General features: G+C 42.1%; 1 protein-coding gene across 1 annotated transcript in view; it reads left to right on the forward strand.

Moving 5' to 3' along the window:
- Positions 1-18,753, forward strand: part of P2RY8 (purinergic receptor P2Y, G-protein coupled, 8) — a 34,435-nt gene that overhangs the window by 3,940 nt on the left and 11,742 nt on the right. The window lies entirely within an intron of this gene.

Genomic DNA, 18,753 nt, shown 5'->3' on the forward strand with positions numbered 1-18,753 from the left:
TTCTGGGCGACAAGAGTTCAGCAGCTGAAGGCTGGGAGAATAAACCTTCTGTACTTTTGTTACTTCACCTTGTGACAGTCAAGCAGTGCAGGGAAAGCATCAAAGTGAAATCCTCCTGGAGCACAGGGGTAGGGCGAGAGGTAGGGTAGGAAGCTGTGGATAAGCAGGAACAGAAACGGTGAGGGAAAGAAGAAAAAAGAGAAGAAGAAAACTGGTAGTACAAAGTCGAGGCAGACGAGGACAGAGAGTGGTGTCCGGACAGTGGTTGATGGGAGAAGGACAGACTTTGGGTTACATGCTACAGATGACGTAAGTGGGTTTGTAGAGGACAGCAAGGCGTGATCCTTTCAGCTCTTTTCCTCAAATACGCTGGAGAAAAACCTGAAACATCCAGGTCTCGGTAACCTAAAATAAATCAAGGCAAAGTAAGTTTCTCTGCACCCTCTAGTGGTCTAGACAGAAAATACGTTTTTATTGCACTATGCACTACATCCATTTGCTAGGACCAGTCATACACTGGCCTTTAGCTTATTTCACACATCTGTAATAACTGTTCTCAGCCTCTGAAACGTGATGGCTACATCCAAACTCGTTTTTGAGAATGGTCTTTGGTCTATGGTAACTCCTAAACTACACAGGATGGTTGTGTGGGGCCCAGAGTTGTTTGGGGGAGCATTAGTTGGTATGAAACAAAACTGTGCCAGAACAGTAACAGCCCAAGAAATTGAATTTCATGGCCTCAGCCCAGATTCTGACAGCATTTAATTTACTAATATTGACATATCCTTCATGTAGTAACATCTTCCTTGTGCATGTGGTGTAGTCCTCGGTCTCCTAAGTGTAAATATTACAGAAGAATACTTCAGCACAAACAACAAATCAACAGCCCATTCAGAGGGAATCCATTGCCTGTCTCCTTTATCAGCTCTCATCCACTTGCTGCTGGAGGACACATGCTGACTCAGAGGTAGGACTACAGGAAAAGGCAAAGTAGCCTTGTGATTTTAGTGACTGAGGGATGTCCTGGGAAATGAGATTCTGCCACTGATTCTGCCTGAAAGTCTTGTGTGATGCTGAGAAAAGGGGACCGCCGTAAGTAAAAGATACATGAGAAATGCCTAAAGTGGAGCTGGGGTAGAACTTCAGAGCTTCAGCTCCAAGCAGGGACAATTCTCATACAGCCTTCCACTACTAGGGAATTATACCCTCGTAGTTGCTGCTCATAAGGCACCAGTACTTAAGATACTTAAGGACAAGTATAGACCAGATATCCATTTACAATTATAGAGCAATTGGATTTTGACAGGACTGAGAGACCTGGCCTAGTGCCAGTAAGGAGCATGTTTAAAGCACATCAGCAAGACTATGTTTCTTCTTTAGAAATACAGGTACTCTCTTTTCAAACATAGTCAAAGAGTAGGAAATATGTAACTCCTCCTGTAGAGCACTCTCCTAAGAGAGAGAACATGCATGTTCAACACTCTCTTCAGAAAGAATTTAAAGCCTTATCCACCTCCTTCCTTGCTGGCTAGATAATATGCTAGCTACCACAGTCTGGGCTGATTTGTACCTGTCCAGTTGAAGCTGGAAGAGCAAGCAGTGGTCATTGGACAAAAGAGGAGCAGATGCCTGAAATATCATTCAGCTAGAAGGCAAAAGACCTGATCTCATCTTCAAAGTCACTATTTCACATTATTAAGTAGTCACTGAATAACCCCAAAGGCCAATCTAAAGAGTAAATACCAGGCCATGTCCACTACCTTATAGTTGATGGCTGCCCTTGTCACTAGGCTAGAGAATCTCTTGCCCTACTGCATGGCGTTTTTGTCTTTCCCTTGCCCTAAGTTGTCATATCTATAATTTTTTATTGCACATCTTTGATGTGAAATGTGGGCAGTACCTAGCAACTTTGTGGTTAAAACAATCTCCTGCTAAGATAATAAGTCCCATGGTCGGACTTCGGAGGCAACTTGAGGCACCTATTTCCTGATCTTAACCACTACTCTATCATTTAGACAGGGAAGGGAAGTGTTTCTCTTCTATCGACTATCTAAAAGATTGTAGCAAATCATATTCAGTCCCCAGAAAGAAAAGGCAACAGGGAATCTTCAGGAAACTTCACAGAAGCTCAAGGCTCAGGTGTCCCAGTAGTTTTCCTGTGAGAGAGAGGATGTTCTGTGAGACTCACTAAGATTTTTTCCTAAGTTTTCACGTTTCCAAGACCAATCCATAGTCTCCTCTGGATGACCTATGTATGTGGCATGTGAAGAGTGCTGACTTCACACTGTGCCTCATCATTTTGCTGACTATTTCAGACCCTGTTCTGAGACACCTAAGTCTTCACTGGTGCCTTAATCCTTTCACCCATGCGATGCTCATCTTACAGAGCCTGAAATACTGTTTCAGAATCACAGAATCATTAAGATTGGAAAAGACCTCTAAGATCATCAAGTCCAACCATCAACCCAACACCACCATGTCCACTAAACCATGTCCTGAAGTGCCACATCCACATGTTTTTTGAACACTTCCAGTGATGGTGACTCCCCCATCTCCCTGGGCAGCCTGTTCCAATGCTTGACCACTCTCTCAGTAAAGAAATTTTTCCTAATATCTAATCTAAACCTCCCCTGGTGCAACTTGAGGCCATTTCCTCTCATCCTATCGCTAGTTACTTGGGAGAAGAGCCCAACACCCTCGTCGCCACAACCCCCTTGCAGGTAGTTGTAGAGAGCGATAAGGTCTCCCCTCAGCCTCCTCTTCTCCAGACTGAACAACCCCAGTTCCCTCAGCCACTCCTCATAAGACTTGTGCTCCAGACCCCTCACCAGCTTCGTTGCCCTTCTCTGGACATGCTCCAGCAACTCAATGTCCTTCTTGTGGTGAGGGGACCAAAAATGAATGCAGGATTCGAGGTGCGGCCTCACCAGTGCCGAGTACAGGGGCACAATCACTTCCCTACTCCTGCTGGCCACACTAGTTCTGATACAGGCCAGGACGCTGTCGGCCGTCTTGGCCACCTGGGCACACTGCTGGCTCATGTTCAACCGGCTGTCAACCAGCACCCCTAGGTCCTTTTCCACTTGACAGCTCTCCAGCCACTCCTCCCCAAGTCTGTAGTATTGCATGGGGATCAAGCCTGTAGCGTTGCATTCAGATCTGGCTTCAAGGGGTTAAGCTTTCGGAAAGACAACAACTCTGAGTTCCTCATTTTCAAATGCTTATTAGAAGATACCTGGGTCTAACTCGCAGAAGTATTGAGTAGTCACAGATCCAGATATAGTCAGTAGAAATGTAGCTTTGAAACAATAACTTTTTATGAAATGCCAAATGCTCTTAGAAATCAGGTCCTAAGCAACTCAGGGCCTCCATTCCTCACTTTCCTGTTTGTAATAGGGGGTTAAATAATCTTCATATTGGAGAAAGGTTGCAAAGAAAAAATTTGTGGGTCTTGCTACAAAACTGGATGCCACAAAAATGCCCACAAATAAATGATTTATTTGGTATTGAGCACAAGAGTTTGAACAGTGCACTGTACATAGGGCACAGCATCACTCATTGAACAATGAGGAGAAAAGAGTCTTTATCTTTCTAATGAGGTATTTCACCTTTGGAAAATTGCTGGGAAGGCACTGGTTCCAACAAAGATCAAATGGAAATGTGCAGGATTAAACTTGTCCATTTTCCAGCCAGCTGACTTGTACTGTTTCGTGGCTCTCTTCAGCTTGTTGACTTCCATCTTTCCACTAGTAGGATCATTAAACTGCAAAGCAACCAGGGCAATCTGCTGATGAAATTCTGGCTCACATGCTCTTCAGCTGGTTTGTTTGTCCAGGCTGCTAAAGCAATAACCTTCCTGAGGTATATGAACATTGTGAGTATTTTGACAAGGAAAGAAAAGACAAGACTTTTTCATAAAGGACAACCTCCCCTCCCATCAAACCTAGGTCTCTGCACAGCTGATGATCTCAATCATTCAGTGCTTAAATAATCAGTGCAATGATCAGAGCTGTTGTGGTCATTAGAAATACACAGTTAGTCAAAAATCTTGAGGCTTACCCATGATTGCAGCTAACAGAAGTTGGCTGCTAGTACAAGAATGTGAGACTGAGTTAAGCAGGAGCAAGATCAAGCGCTTGAGTTGAACTAAATACTGCTTTATACATTGTGTACAACATCTCTTTATGAGCCCAATCCGTGACCTCAATATCTACAGTCTTGTCAAAGAAAATATCTGGAACCCACTCTTTCACATGAAGATGTGTCTTCTCAGTTACACATTTCTCCCTCTCGGGGCATAAAGATATCATTAACACCTCTCAGAGGATGAATAATGAAGTTTCCTGCTAAGTGTCTGACTTTAGTGATCTCAGCAATTCTCTGCTGTGTAGATACATAACAGTCTCACAAACTCATCACTGAGATGTTTCACATTCAGCGTATGTTAATTTTAAATAATACATACTTGTGCAAGCTTTTTTTCAGCTTTTTAAACGAAAAGTTTTCCACCAACATCACTTCTCAGAGAAACTAAAAGGACATGGTGCAGTTTTACATCCTATAGTAGGCTGATAGGTTTCCTTGACTCACATGTCTATTCCTGCTAATGTTTGTGAGCTGTCTTAGGTGAGTATATGATTACCCCCACATGAGAGAGACAGAGATCATAACTGATCCGGATATCAATAACATAGATGGTTGGTCTACCTTCGGCTTGAAAATGTTTACATTGAGTGGGGCAGATTCTCAGCACCTCCTGTTTTTGCTGCTGCAGCACTGCAAAACAAACTTTGAAGTCTCTCACAGCAATGCCTGGGGATCACTTTGTTATTTGGGGAACACCAGCATATGGAAAGATTATTCCTATGCCAGTTAGCAGTAGGAGAGCAGAGAGAGACAAATGGTACTACAGAAATATTGTCTCCTGTGGTTGTGCCTGGCTGATCTAACTTGTCTCTTTTCATGAGTGTAGGAAGAAAAATAAGTGGCTAGAAGGTCAGAAACATCTTTGCCTACTTCTAAAGAGAGTAAGGACACCTGGGGATTTGGCTTCCTCGTGTTTGAAACAAAACACTTGGTGTTGCAGCTTGCCATTGCCAACAATGTCATGGTTCAGACGCACATGATACAGGAGCTGTAAATCTGTCTCAATCCCCACCTGCCTCAGCAAAGAAAAAAGTTCTCACCTTCCATATACCATCATCTTAAACTTCTCTAGTAAATCTGAAAAAAATAAATTAATAAATATGGGTTTGTTCATAAAGGACTGGCCAGAAATTCAGAGTGTGTCATGCGTTAGAAGTAAGGTCACGCTTCTATATTAAGGATGTTTTTGTGTCCAACTGTGGGCCCAAGAGAGATGTGTGCTAAATGCTCTTTCTTCCTGTTGCCTTCAGTGGAAGATAAATGTATTCACTGGGTCTTGTCCCATTCATAAATTTGGTTTGTCATGTGTTGGGTCAAGCAGGATTTGGTGTAGGATTTGCAGACTAGTTTTTGTAACTACATTAAATACTCTGCCATTTATTCTGAGCCATGCTTTTATTGCTTTGATCCCAGACTGAAAAAGGCATGGGTGAGAGGCATTTTGAGCAGTTAGCACGAGACTCACAGTGACACTCTCCCAAAAGTGAAGATAACACCAACAAATTTTCCAGTGGCTCTGTGGACAGTAGAAAACACCAGCCTATTTTCTTCCTACAATTCTGTGACTTACGGTGGATTACTATATAGTGAAGATTGTCATTGTCATTGTACATGTCTACAACCTTCTCCTGAGTTATTACAGCCATGACACACAGAAAACCATATGCAGTTGCCAAAATCAGGGAAAGGAACTAAAAAACATTAGGTGGAATTATGAATTTCTGAATCCCAGGCTTTTATCCAATTGGCCAAATATTTTTAAGGAAAGCACAGAAACTTAGGTAATCTTGGGACCTACACCCTTTGTCAAATTTGGCTAGAATTAACCAACACGTTCACATTTATTGAGGGAGAGAAGGGTAATACAGACCTGTGAACACAGACATAAGATAATTCTCAAACAAAGTTGAACAGCAGCTGGGCTCAGTAGTTGTTTTGTTTTCGTTTATATTCTTGCTTCTAAATTAGTGATAAAGTGAACAAGTGGAAGTGTTTGATGCCTGCTCTGGCTGACAGTCACCCAGGACTCCCACATCCTCGTCTGGATTCTCCCACATCACATCTTTCCCCTAGAGATGAGGCCACATGCCCACCCACAAACCTCATTTTCCAGGTAAGAAGGTGTACTGAAAAAACAGAGTCTTTCACTTTTAAGTCCAAGCAGCCTACGCTGTTTCTGTGAACAGTATTTATTGACTGGCCCAAAGAAAACATTGCCTGGCCCAGCATCTTGGTGAACGTTACCCCCACAGTGGTCCACAGAGTCCTGGCCCTTGCCTTCCATTTCTGCAACCCAATGACATTGTGCCCTTTTCCTTTCTTCTGGGAAGAAGACAAACATCAAAGCATCCCCTGAAATAGATTTGGTCTGTGCTTTCTGTGTCAACATTAATGCCTCAATGCTCTCCTCCTCCAGAGGAGAAATGTGCTGTAGAGACTATCTTGTGGGTGCTTATTTCCTTTTTTGACATCTGAGCTGAAGCTCAATTCTCTTGATGTGTAGCCATCAAAGGCAGTGAAGATAGACAACTAACAGTGATGCTGGTAAATAAAAATCTTACAGACTGTTAAGTCCTGTCTTATTGCTTCATGCACAAGTGTTAAATGGGATTATATAAAAGCATAAAGTAAAGCTTGCAGCAATTAAACTACTAAATAGCTCTGAAGATCAAGATGAAATATTTTCGGTTTTAACTATTTATTTTATATTAATTTTATTCACATTTATTTCACTTATGAAATAAATTAATCCTAAACCATCTCTAATCTAAGTCCTTTTCCACAACCACTCACACTGGTGGAACATGGTGCCATAGATTTTGGCAATGTCCTATGTACAGACAGTTGCAAATGACAGCACTTTTTGAACACACATCTGAAAGACACAGTGACTTTAGTGTTAGAACTTTTTTTCTATGTTAAATCGACAAAGATTGTACTGCTGCGGAATCAGCACTGTCGATGACAAATGACAAGATTGTTTCGTCAGTGGAGAGACAACCAAACATATAATTTTTAAAAGGTCAGCATAACATTCTTAGATCAGAATTACAGAGTATGTAAATGCTCTTTGGAAATCAGTTTGTATTTGTCTTTTTGACACTGACAGTCCAGCTGTCGTTAGTGGCAAACCCCAAGGTAACGTACTTTACTGTATTTGCTCTGTTTTATATCCTTTTGATCTAATAGATCTCAAATGAAATAACTGGGTAGAAAAAATGGTTCTACCCTACACTGGAGGTGTTTGGAAACCAACCTCTCTTCTCATTATTAGAAATAGTCACTTCATGTTTCATTCAGTCTGGGTGAGTGAGAAACCTGCACTTGTTCTTTGGCTAACAGTGCAATTTCCATTATAGTCCTGAATGCACCCACCCCCCAGAAAAACAACACCTAGCTTGGGGTTCTTTTCTGTTGTTTATACACTCTGTTTAAAATGTTATCAAGTCTTTTTTAATTTTTTGTATGCTTAAAAGTAGATTGTTTCAACCACTACTTCCTTATTTCTCCTCCCTTCCTCTTAACTCTTTAATATACAATCTCTTAGATACTCTTGCTTTTCTCTTTTTTTACAGTCTATGAATAAGTTGTTCTATGCATCTTCCCGACCAATGGGTGTACTTTTCTCTCCGTAAAAAATGGCTGGATGGCCAAGCCCAGAGAGTTGTGGAGTAAAATCCAATTAGTGAACGGTCACAAGAGTGTTCCCCAGGGATTAGTATTGTGGCCAGTTCTGTTTAAGGTCTTTGTCAATGATCTGGATGAGGGGATCGAGTGCTCCCTCAGTAAATTTGCAGATGACACCAAGTTGGGTGGGAGTGTTGATCTGCTGGAGGGTAGGAGGGCTCTGCAGAGGGATCTGGACAGGCTGGATCGATGGGCTGAGGCCAACTGTATGAGGTTTAATAAGGCCAAGTGCAGGGTCCTGCACTTGGGTCACAACAACCCCATGCAACGCTACAGGCTTGGGGAAGAGTGGCTGGAGAGCTGCCCGGTAGAAAACAACCTGGGGATGTTAGTCAACAGCCAGCTGAATATGAGCCAGGGGTGTGCCCAGGTGGCCAAGAAGGCCAGCAGCGTCCTGGCCTGTATCAGAACTAGTGTGGCCAGCAGGAGTAGGGAAGTGATTGTGCCCCTGTACTCGGCATTGGTGAGGCCGCACCTTGAATCCTGTGTTCAGTTTTGGGCCCCTCACTACAAGAAGGACATTGAGGTGCTGGAGCGTGTCCAAAGAAGGGCAATGAAACTGGTGAAAGGTCTAGAGCACAAGTCTTGTGGAGAGCAGCTGAGGGAACTGGTGGTGTTTGGCGTGGAGAAAACAAGACTGAGGGGAGACCTTATCACTCTCTACAACTACCTGAAAGGAGGTTGTAGCGAGGTGGGTGTTGGTCTCTTCTTCCAAGTAACAAGCGATAGGACTAGAGGAAATGGCTTCAAGTTGCACTAGGGGAGGTTTAGATTGGGTGTTAGAAAAAATTTTTTCACCAAAAGAAACAGGCTGCCCAGGGAAGTCGTTGAGTCACCATCCCTGCAGGTAATTAAAAGACCTGTAGATGTGGCACTTAGGAACATGGTTTAGCAGTGGAATTGGCAGTGTTAGGTTAACAGTTGGACTTGATCTTAAAGGTCTTTTCCAACCTAAATGATTCTATGATTCTAATTGGGAGTATGAAAGCCATGCAAATCTTCAGGTAGCTTCTCATCAGAAAAGCAAGACAGTGTTGAAGAGGTGGTTTGGTAGAAGTGGAGTTTTGTTAGGCTTTTACCACCAAGAATCCTATGATTTTCTCATTCATCCTTCTAATAGTGTTTTATTTTGATGAACCTATATCACGTATTGTATTGCAAATAGCAGGATGGCTTGCTAACTGCCACCATACAACACTAAAAATGACTTCGTTATCTGCTACTTTCCTCAAACCCTGCCCTTCACAGTGATGCATCCGCATACCCACTGATACAAATTAGTCATACCAGCAATGACAGGATGTCTCAAAAGATAGCCGAGGTCTCGTGCTGGAGTGAGGAGGTGTGTGTAAACTACTCCATGTATGTCCCATGATCCTAGTTCTGTTAAAAAGCATTAGGTTAGTCTCTGCTCTGAGGCCAGCCTGCCCCATATTATGACTCCATGAGCCCAGCTTTCATTTTTATTGAAGTCCTTTTCTCTGTCCTTAAAGGGGGAAAAACAGCTTCCTAGGTACCTCCCTGTGTAATTGCCCCTCTTATCCATAGTAGGTGTAGTAACTGTAGTAGGTAAGTGTAGTCAGTGGAAGTATAGGATCTTTATATTGTACTTCTCCCATCCCAGCCTAGTGGGGGGTGGCAAGGAGGGAATATATAAAGGACCTCAACAAGAGAGGTGGAGCAAGTAGATTCCTATAGCCCTGTGAGCTGAGGCTCGTCATCCTTCTTTAAACAACCCAGGAAATCAGGCATGTTGATGCAACAAGAAACAGCACTACTTCACTCCTGCCTGTCAGGAGGGAAAGAAACATGAGCGCTCGACCTGGTGACTTTTAGTGAATCCACCATACCCACCTGCCAGACTCACCCTCGTCCACCCCCACAAGACCCTTATATCCAGACTACTCTGTCTGGGAGAATGCTACAAATACGCAGAGTTGAGCCAGGTAGCTTTTCTCTGCTGAACGCCTTTCCTAGTCTGCTGGGACAGGATAGATGGACAGAATACCTGTTCTCAAGGAGTTTGGCAAGGGAAAAGTTAGAATATCTGTGGACACACCATGGTCTGGGAGGACTGGTTAGTTGATTGAGTCTCAGTGCAGTATGGAACATCTGCCAGGATTTTTGACCTACAGAAAAGACACTGGGAGGGCCACAAAAGTAGGAAAGGCAAGTACGTTTATTTGACTGCCACTGAGGCTTACAACAGACAGTGCAGGTACTCTGTCCAGGGTGGGACTATGCTCATCAAGGGATGATTTAGCTGCACAAGCCAAGGAGATTCTTCTGCAAAAGGGGCACAACCCCAAAAGATAGATCAAGGCAAATGTGCATTTGCAGCTCACATTATATCCCCAGCATCAGGCCATGTTCATACATTGGCCCAACATCTGCATTTTCATATGCCTGACGTACTTGTTGGTATTCACCCCAACCTCACACTAAAGGAGAAAAAATGTCTTCACAGATTGAATTTCCAGCATCCAAGCTTAATGCTAGCATTGAAAAAAGGCTTTAGGGGCCTAAATACTCTCTTGTTGTCACTGTAAGTGATAAAACTCATGACTGAGGTCTTCAACTGCTCAGCCCTTGCTAAGGGTGCCCAATATAAAAACTGTGAAGCCCAGTCACTGAGCACTCAGAAGCATGTGTGACCTAATACCCAACTCAGACTGAAGGCTTGAAATGACCCACAGTTGTGGAGTGGGGCAAGACTGTTCCTTGAGCTCTATCATTTGGAGGACCCAGTATACCATAAATCGTCAAAGCACTTATTAGAGACTTACTGAAGTAGATCCTGCATAGAGTGCAGCCAGGAGAAAGGTGGCCATGCCATGTACCCTTTAATCCTGTGGATGCTTTAAGAGAACTCTCTACAGACTAGATATGTTTACCCAATCTGATTGGAACCAACTATTCTTGCATAAATGTATTAACCACCATGCTAAAATGATTTCTCTACAACTTATCTTTATTCTTGCACTTGAATTTGTTCCAATGGTGCAAACGCAATATAAAGTGCATGGGTGAGAAAGACTGTAGAGTTTTGTTCAGTACCTGAGAGGAGAAGACATCCAAACTGCAGTTCCTATTTCAGTGCAACTTATATGTTTTATATGAAGTGACTAATAGAAAATCTCACTGCTTAGTGAGAGGTGTGTATTCAAATCTCTTCACTCTGAAGAGGGAAAATGAATTCATATCTCCCACATCCCCATTGAGTGATATTTGGTAAATGTGAACAGCAATGTTGTTGCTGGTTTGGATCCATCCATTTTTTGTGAGATAAGACTGATGCAAGCATCTCACCCCAGGAGAAACTTCAGTTGTAATACATGGTTGTAGCTGATCTCCTTGAAACCCTCAGCAAAGTGTTGAAAGCTGCAGCTTTCTCAGGGACCAAGGCATTTCCTGTTGTCTAGCTTGCTTGCTGCTCAGTGTCCTGGTTTTCTGGGTCTCATTCTAAAAAGCCTAATTGTGAGCTGATGAGGTATGGGACATCTCACGTGGGGCTGTGGAGATTTCTGGGTAGGCAGGTGCCTCTACATACGTTTCTACAACCTCTAGAGAAGGTATGGATAGCGGGTGCTCTAGGCTCTCTCCACGGATTTGCATTCTGTATTAACTGTCTCTGAGATGCTTGTTGTTTTCTTGTGTGTCTCTTTTCTTGTGATTAAGCAAAACTAACCACAATCTCTTTTTACACCCAGTTTCTAAAGAAACTCTTTTAACTGGTTTTCAGCTGAACTGTGGCTTTCTTGAGCTTGATTAGCAACAACAAGACATCAGAAATCCAGTGTACAAAGTCATACCCTGTCTTTTGTAATATGAGGTATTCAGTCATTTGAGAACCAAAAAATCCTATTGTACCTTAAACTTTGTGGACATTTTTCCCCTTAGGATATTATTGCATTATTATAATTTGGGCAGAAGAAAAACATTACCTGTAATGAAAGAATTTTTTATTTTAATAGTTGATTTGGGAAGTCTAATTATTTGGGTAACACAATTTAAGTTACAAGGAAATGTTCAATTTAAAAAAAAAAATTGAACACAGTTTTGACAAATGCAGTCCCTTGAATATAGCATGAACTGAGCATTCAAAAAGATGGCACAAAACCCCACTCATTCAAGAGCTTTCTGTCACAACTTTTGAATGATTTCATCAAGCTTACTGCATTGTTTGAAGAAGCCACTGAAAGGCTTACAGAGATTATAGCATAAGGGACCTTGATGTCTTGCCTGAGAAAAATGTAGTTATAAACAGTGAGAACAAGTCCACTGATTGCAGTACGTTAATGTTAAGTAACTGAATGAATACTTTCTGTAAAACCAGATACAGAACATATCTAACTTCTTGAGGCATTGTAGAAAAGAATGGAAAATCTTCTATGTAAATGCGTAGTGTATTGCAGCAACAGTTTTCATCTTAGAGTAAGCATGCATGTATGGTTTTTACAAATTGCTGCTTCAGTTAAATAAAAGCAGGTACTGTGCTGACAATTTCAAAAGCCACTTGTTCTCCTTATAACACATGGAGCATTTACAAAGTAAGACACTAATATTTCTTAAACCATCATCAGTGAGGTAACTGAGCAGTGCAAATGTTAGTATTATTAAAAAAACAGAAAATTAAATCACAGTAGGAAAGTGCCTTTTTAAAAGGCATCGAGCAAGTGAAAGAGAGTACACTGGAATTGAAGACGATCTGATTATCATCCTCAAGGACACACCTACAATCTTGTCAACTCTCAGAAGAGTCCTGCTTCTTAATCATCTATCTCCTGTTAGTGCAAGGAGACTTTTTCACAAAAAGATACAGAGAAGCCAATAACATTTTCATTTCCTTACTGACATGGCTTTCTGCAGGATTGATAATGAGAAGCTTGTTATGGGTGTTGCCCTCAGCCCACTGCATCCCAGCACTTTGGAAGCGCTGTTGGAGTGCCAGAGCCACCCCTTTACACAGATATGTTCAGTACGGTGGATCCTTCCTCTAATCTAGCAAGTCATAGCGTTTTGGTTATTGTGCCATTGCAGAGACGTCACTGACATACTGATCTCCTGGTCAAAGTATCATTGCTTCTTTTTCATTGACAGTTTTGGCAGCAGGAGGCAAGCTTTCTTTTGCTTTTAGTTTTGCAGAAAGGTGCATGGAAACCAGGAATGCGACTGCTAAGGACTGATTCCTCCAAAATATTTGGACGTCTAATTCATTTTGAGAACTTGGGCCAAAATTAGCATCTTTCCCAAATACTGTTTTGTAGCAGGTGCTTAAAAGAAACAAGAAAAAAAGGGCAATAACTACAAGACAAATAAAAGCCCAACCTGTAATTAAATGTAAACTAGTTATTTTTCACTCTTGGCTTCTGTCAGATTATGAATTTGAGTATAGCAAGTAAGAACAAAGCAAGAATGAGGCATAAACCTATTATTATGAAGACTGCAAAAGTTGTAATTTCATTTATAATTAAAATACAAATGGCAAGGGCAAGGAGTTGGTGAGTGATGTGACCTAAAAATAGGAGACTAGTATAAACACATGTTCAGCCTAAAAAGTAGTCTGTCTTGTGATTAGTGTGACCATTTCAAAATATTTCCTGTTGTGATTGTATAACCTTCAAAAAGAAAGAATAGGTTTTATCTGATGGATCGCTAGGTATCTTCTCTTTCTACTAGTCTTGGTAAAAAAAGGTTAGATTTCTTCTACATTAAAGAAACAGGTAAACAAAACTAAATAACAAGCATCACTTTTTTGTGTAGGGTGGTTTGTAACACAATGTGACAGAACGCTCTAAAAACTACCAGTCTACACAGTGCAAACACAAGTAGCTTTTATGTGTAGTTTATCGTACGCCTTAGAGGTAACATCTATAGAGATGGTGTGGGAGTGGTGGGAGGTTTGAACTGAGGAAACCACTTTTGAAATTTGTTTTTTTGTGTGTGTGTAACTTTTTTTAAAGAGTTTCAGAGAATTGAAAGAGGAACCTGCACTGAGCAGCTAGTCCTAACTTGTACAAAACTTTCCCCACGTCATGTGATTAAATGTCTTTTATCACTGCATTCTTATCTTTGGTATCTGAGATGTTAGAGCTCTACGGCTTTGCTCACCTGCATGGCTGGAAGGATGGTGCTAGAAGGGGCTGTAAGAATTTATTTTGCCTTTTGCAGGCTCTTTTATGAAAATGTAATGCACAACCTTTACTTAACCCCAATCTTCAAGAAAATGGGTTTATTTTAAAACTTAAAAATCTGCCTTCCTTTTCTTCCTCTCTCCCTCTCTGTATATGTGTGTGATAGTGAGGCAGAGCAAGAGACAGAGAAACACACACAGAAGAAGAAAGTATACTAAAGCTGCCCCCCTGGAATTTACATTGCCTTTATGTTTTTATAAAAGACTTGCTGAGACGTTAAAATAAAAAGGACCTGGACCTGTTTTCTTCAGTTCCCTGAATGAGTTACAAACCACTGACTTTTTCCATCATTTGCTTGCCAAACCACATTAAGGCCCCAGCAGGCTGCAGTGCTAAGTGACTATCACAGAGGCATCGGTGACTCCATCTCGCACGTCCCACCGGGCCTCTCCACCTCCCGGCTGATGCCACGCATGGCGAGGCAGGCTGGCCACCACACGCCCGTGGAGAAACCCTGCCCCAGCCCCAGGTGATTTCAGCAGGGCTGGGGAGGGCGTAGGCTTGGCAGGTCTCTGGGAAAACCCTGAGATGGCCACAAGCCCCTGAACTTCCCATGAGCAAGCACGAGCCGTGGGTCCCGAAGCAGAGATGGGAACCAAGTCATAGCAAAAATTAAATGACCTCCACTGTTCTCAGAAAGAGAAGCGAGAAAGTAGTCGGTGCTCATCTTTCTTCACAGCAGGCATGGGGGTGAGTTGTGTTTTCAAAAGCACTGTCCCGTCTCTACTCCCGGGAAGCTGAGGGCATCCTTGGGTTTTCAGAAGAGAAGGTGGCTGCTGTGGGGGCCGCAATCACATTTCAGCAACTGCTGAAGCAGCTCCCAGCGACAATTCTCCTTTGAGACCTATGGCACTGTAAGAGAGTGAAAAAGGGAACCAAAACTTTTCGATAGGGAAGCCCTCACGAGAGCCTGGGTTTCAAGCTCGCCATTTTCTACCAAGTCTCAGTTCTCATCAGATATTTCCATGTATTATGCACGTCTTTGGGGCCAACAAGTTGTATTTTTACATTATATCGGTGTTAATAGATAAATCACCTCTAGGGAAAGTTCTTGGTCACCGGAATGTGCTTCTCTGCACCGTTAGCTCACAAGAAGGCTCCCTGGTGCAGACTTGGTTTGTGCTAGCTGACTTCTCCCCACTGGCTCCCGGGCAGTTCAGCAGCTGGCTCAGGCCAGGACCATTGTGAGTAGGCAGGTTGCACGCCATTGCCCTTCTGAGGATGCTGATAGCGTGGGCAGAGGCCATCCCTGGCCAGCCGACCTCCGCAGCAGAGAGCAGTCCCAAGTACATGTAGTTATTAGTAGCAAGCAACACTCGGAGTACCAGTGAAGGGCCTTCTCTACCTTCAGTCAGAGCAGCAGCTCTTCTGGGGGAGGAGAAGGCTTTTTTAAGAAGGAAAAGGATTCTTTGGTGATACTAGAATTTCCTTCAGTATTTCTCAATGAGGGTGGTGAAACACTGGCCCAGGTTGCCCAGAGAGGTGGTAGATGCCCCATCCCTGGCAACATTCCAGGTCAGGTTGGACGGGGCTCTGAGCAGCCTGATCAAGTTGAAGATGTCCCTGCTCACTGCAGGGAGGTTGGACTAGATGACCTTTACATGTCCCTTCCAACTCAAAAATCCTGTGATTCTATGATCCTCCAAGACCTAATTTTGAACCCACATAGCAAAGGGCTAGGCTCAGCAGTTGGGTCCCCTCTCTGCTGGGCTTTGCGGTTATCCAGCACTGCTTGTGTCAATGGCCTAAAGCAGTGGTTGAGACAACCTGGTGTGTATCTTCCAGCCAAGCACTTTAAGGATCCAGAAAAAAAAGCAAAGGAGAAGCTCTGTCTCCTTAGACATATCCACTAAACACAGATAGGGTCAAACCTCACACAGACATAAGATATTATTTTTTTCATTAAGCAGCTGAAGTTGTAGAAATTTATCTACAGGCCAAAGCTCTTGGGTGTCCTGATGGGGGAGCAAGGAGACTCCAGGTCAGTGCTCCTGCTGCAGAGGCCTGAATCAAGATCTGCTTCTCCTCCTCTTGCATGGAGCTCCCATCTGAATCTTGAATGGGTGGCTTCCACAGAGTCACAGTTGTAGTGCCTGGACACAGGCATCACACCTCGGCACATTTGCCCAGTTTGCTTAGGGGTAGTTGAAAACTTTTGTTATTTCCATATTGTTTGTTCTCACAGCCATTTTTCTAAACCAAGCACATTGCTGCCATGTTGACCATCCTCATTGTGTGACTCATGATACAGCCCTGCAGTTGCAGCCTTCAGTCCATGGAAATTCTGTCTCATTTGTTGATGCAGCTGAATTGTTTGCTGGATGTGACACAAAGTTTCCTGTCATACAATAGTACCAATCCTTCAGTGACACGGCCTATTCTGGCAGGCCTAAACTGCCAAACACACCTATCAGCACGTGCCCTGGCCATACCGTCTCCAGCAGTTACCTTCTTTCATCAGACTCCTCAGGTGCCTAAGTTATGTCAGATCTCCAGCAGAAAACCAGGGCAAATCAGCCTCAGCATTTTTATACTTCTTACGCATCTGTAGACACAAATATCTGGGTTTTTTTCTGGCTAAGTGTTTTATGTGATCTGCTTCATATGCTTCACACGTAGAAACTGTTTGTTTGGTTTCTTCCTGGATTTTTTTTAATACCTTTTCCTGTCATTTTTCCTAAGAATGCAGAGAATTTAATAACATTCCCACCCCCAAGTATGTGTCATCCTGTACTATAGGCTTTTCTGTGCTAGTTGGCTTTCTCCAGTCTTTAGTTTAAAAACTGTAACCTTAACTTTTAGTAACAGAAGTCTTATTTTGGTTTAGGTTGAACCATATTTTCCTGAATAGATGCCATCTGCACCAAACATTTCCTTTATTCTTAGTATATTTATATCATCTTCCTATGCACCTATTTTCACTTACACGCTGAAATTTCAGGAATGCAGTAATATTTCAGAGCACATCACTTAGAGGTCTCTACAGGTCCTAACAATTCAAATTTTGCCTCCAAAGATATCCTACTGTTCTATTGTTATTAGTATTTTATTGGACCATACTTGTACCAGTCTTCAGAGCTACCTTAGAGTTCATCTCTACGTATCCCATGAGTTTCACAGTCTTCATCTCCAACAGGCAGTTTTCACACAAACTGAAATATCTATAAAGACCATAATCAGCACCCCAAGGGCTAGAATTTTTTTTTTTTTTTTGCTGGATGATGTTTTAATCTGTGCCACTGAAGGACCTCTCATCTGCAGGAGCTCTTTCTCCAACTTGCAGTTCCTCTGTCAGTAAATGTCCATTCTCCTCAGAAAGGCAAGGACTGCTCATCTGTGGCTGGACGGCTCCTTTATGGTATGATTGCAAGTTTCTTCAGCTGGATTATTGTATTAAATTCATTGTGTTAATAGGTTTTAGAAGAGCAGGAGGAGTTTATTTTCCTTTTCTTTTTAAACTACTTGGGTGAAGGGAAGTGTTTGTTTTGTCATTTTCAAAAGACGAAGGGTAAGAATATTGCAATTTTTTTTTCCCACACCTGAATTCTCACCACAGTCAAGTTCCTCCCTGTCCTGCAGACTCATTTCAAGAGCTCGTGCCAGCCAGAACCCCCCTTCTTGCTCTGACAAAGCCATATATTTCACTTGAGGTTAGACCCCAGCCTCAGCTAGACCTCAGCTAAACCTCAATAATTTGATCCACACCAGATGATTAATTCAGGGCAATTAATTAGCTGCCACACTGTGTGGCACCTCACTGAAGACTGAGTCACATCAGACCATATGTATATAGCTATGTTTGGGATCACCTAAACCTTGCATTTAAAATATGTGGATTTGTTTTGTCATAAAACTTTAAAAGTTCTAAGTTCTCCATCTAGGGGTTAAGCTAAGCAAATTTTAAAAAACTAATGCAGTTCTGTGTATTTGTCCTTGTCACTGCATTTTGCAGGCTTAGTATACTTTTCCAGGTGGCTGAATTTTAAGGTGTCACCTTAGAAGGAAATTCTCTTTAAGACTGAACGAGCTCTGGAGCCCACATTTTCCTCTAGAGTGTTTCGGACCTGCTCAAACTCAAACTTTAAATTTAGTCTGAGCACTTTTTGCATTAGGACTTGAAGTTCTTCCTTTCATTTAAAGGTTTATCCTGCTAACATGTAATATCCAAATAGCTGAAATTTCACTTGTAGTTATGAAAAAAAGTTTAAAACCAGAAGAATGTTATCAACAGTAGCTATGCTATGAAACAGTAAAAGAATATCATATCTTATTATATATGATCATACAATATAATATCATATCAGATATATAATATCATATAAGATGTATCATATTGTGCACATATATACGTACACACACACAGAGGCTAAAATATCATCTGATGAAAAAGAGGGAAATTCTAGCACTTGGGGTATTTATTATGGGGTTTATAGGCATTCCAGTTTGTGGTACCAGCTGAAAAAATATTTAAAGTATACATATATCATATAGATTATTTTAAATATATAGTAATTAATATATAATATTACATCACTATATTAACATAATAATATCTCGTGAATAATATTCATTTTATAAGTTGGATAAATACGAATACCTAACTGTCATCTTGACGGCTTCCCACCTCTCCTTTACTTTGCTGGGGTACCCTGTCCTGAGGCACTGCCTGCATCAGAATCACACTAAGGCAGCTCTCACCTCATACTGGCTTTTTTGGGTTTTGGGG

The sequence above is a fragment of the Phaethon lepturus genome, unplaced genomic scaffold, assembly GCF_000687285.1.
Source record: "Phaethon lepturus isolate BGI_N335 unplaced genomic scaffold, ASM68728v1 scaffold11147, whole genome shotgun sequence".
NCBI classification, from domain to species: Eukaryota; Metazoa; Chordata; class Aves; order Phaethontiformes; family Phaethontidae; genus Phaethon; species Phaethon lepturus.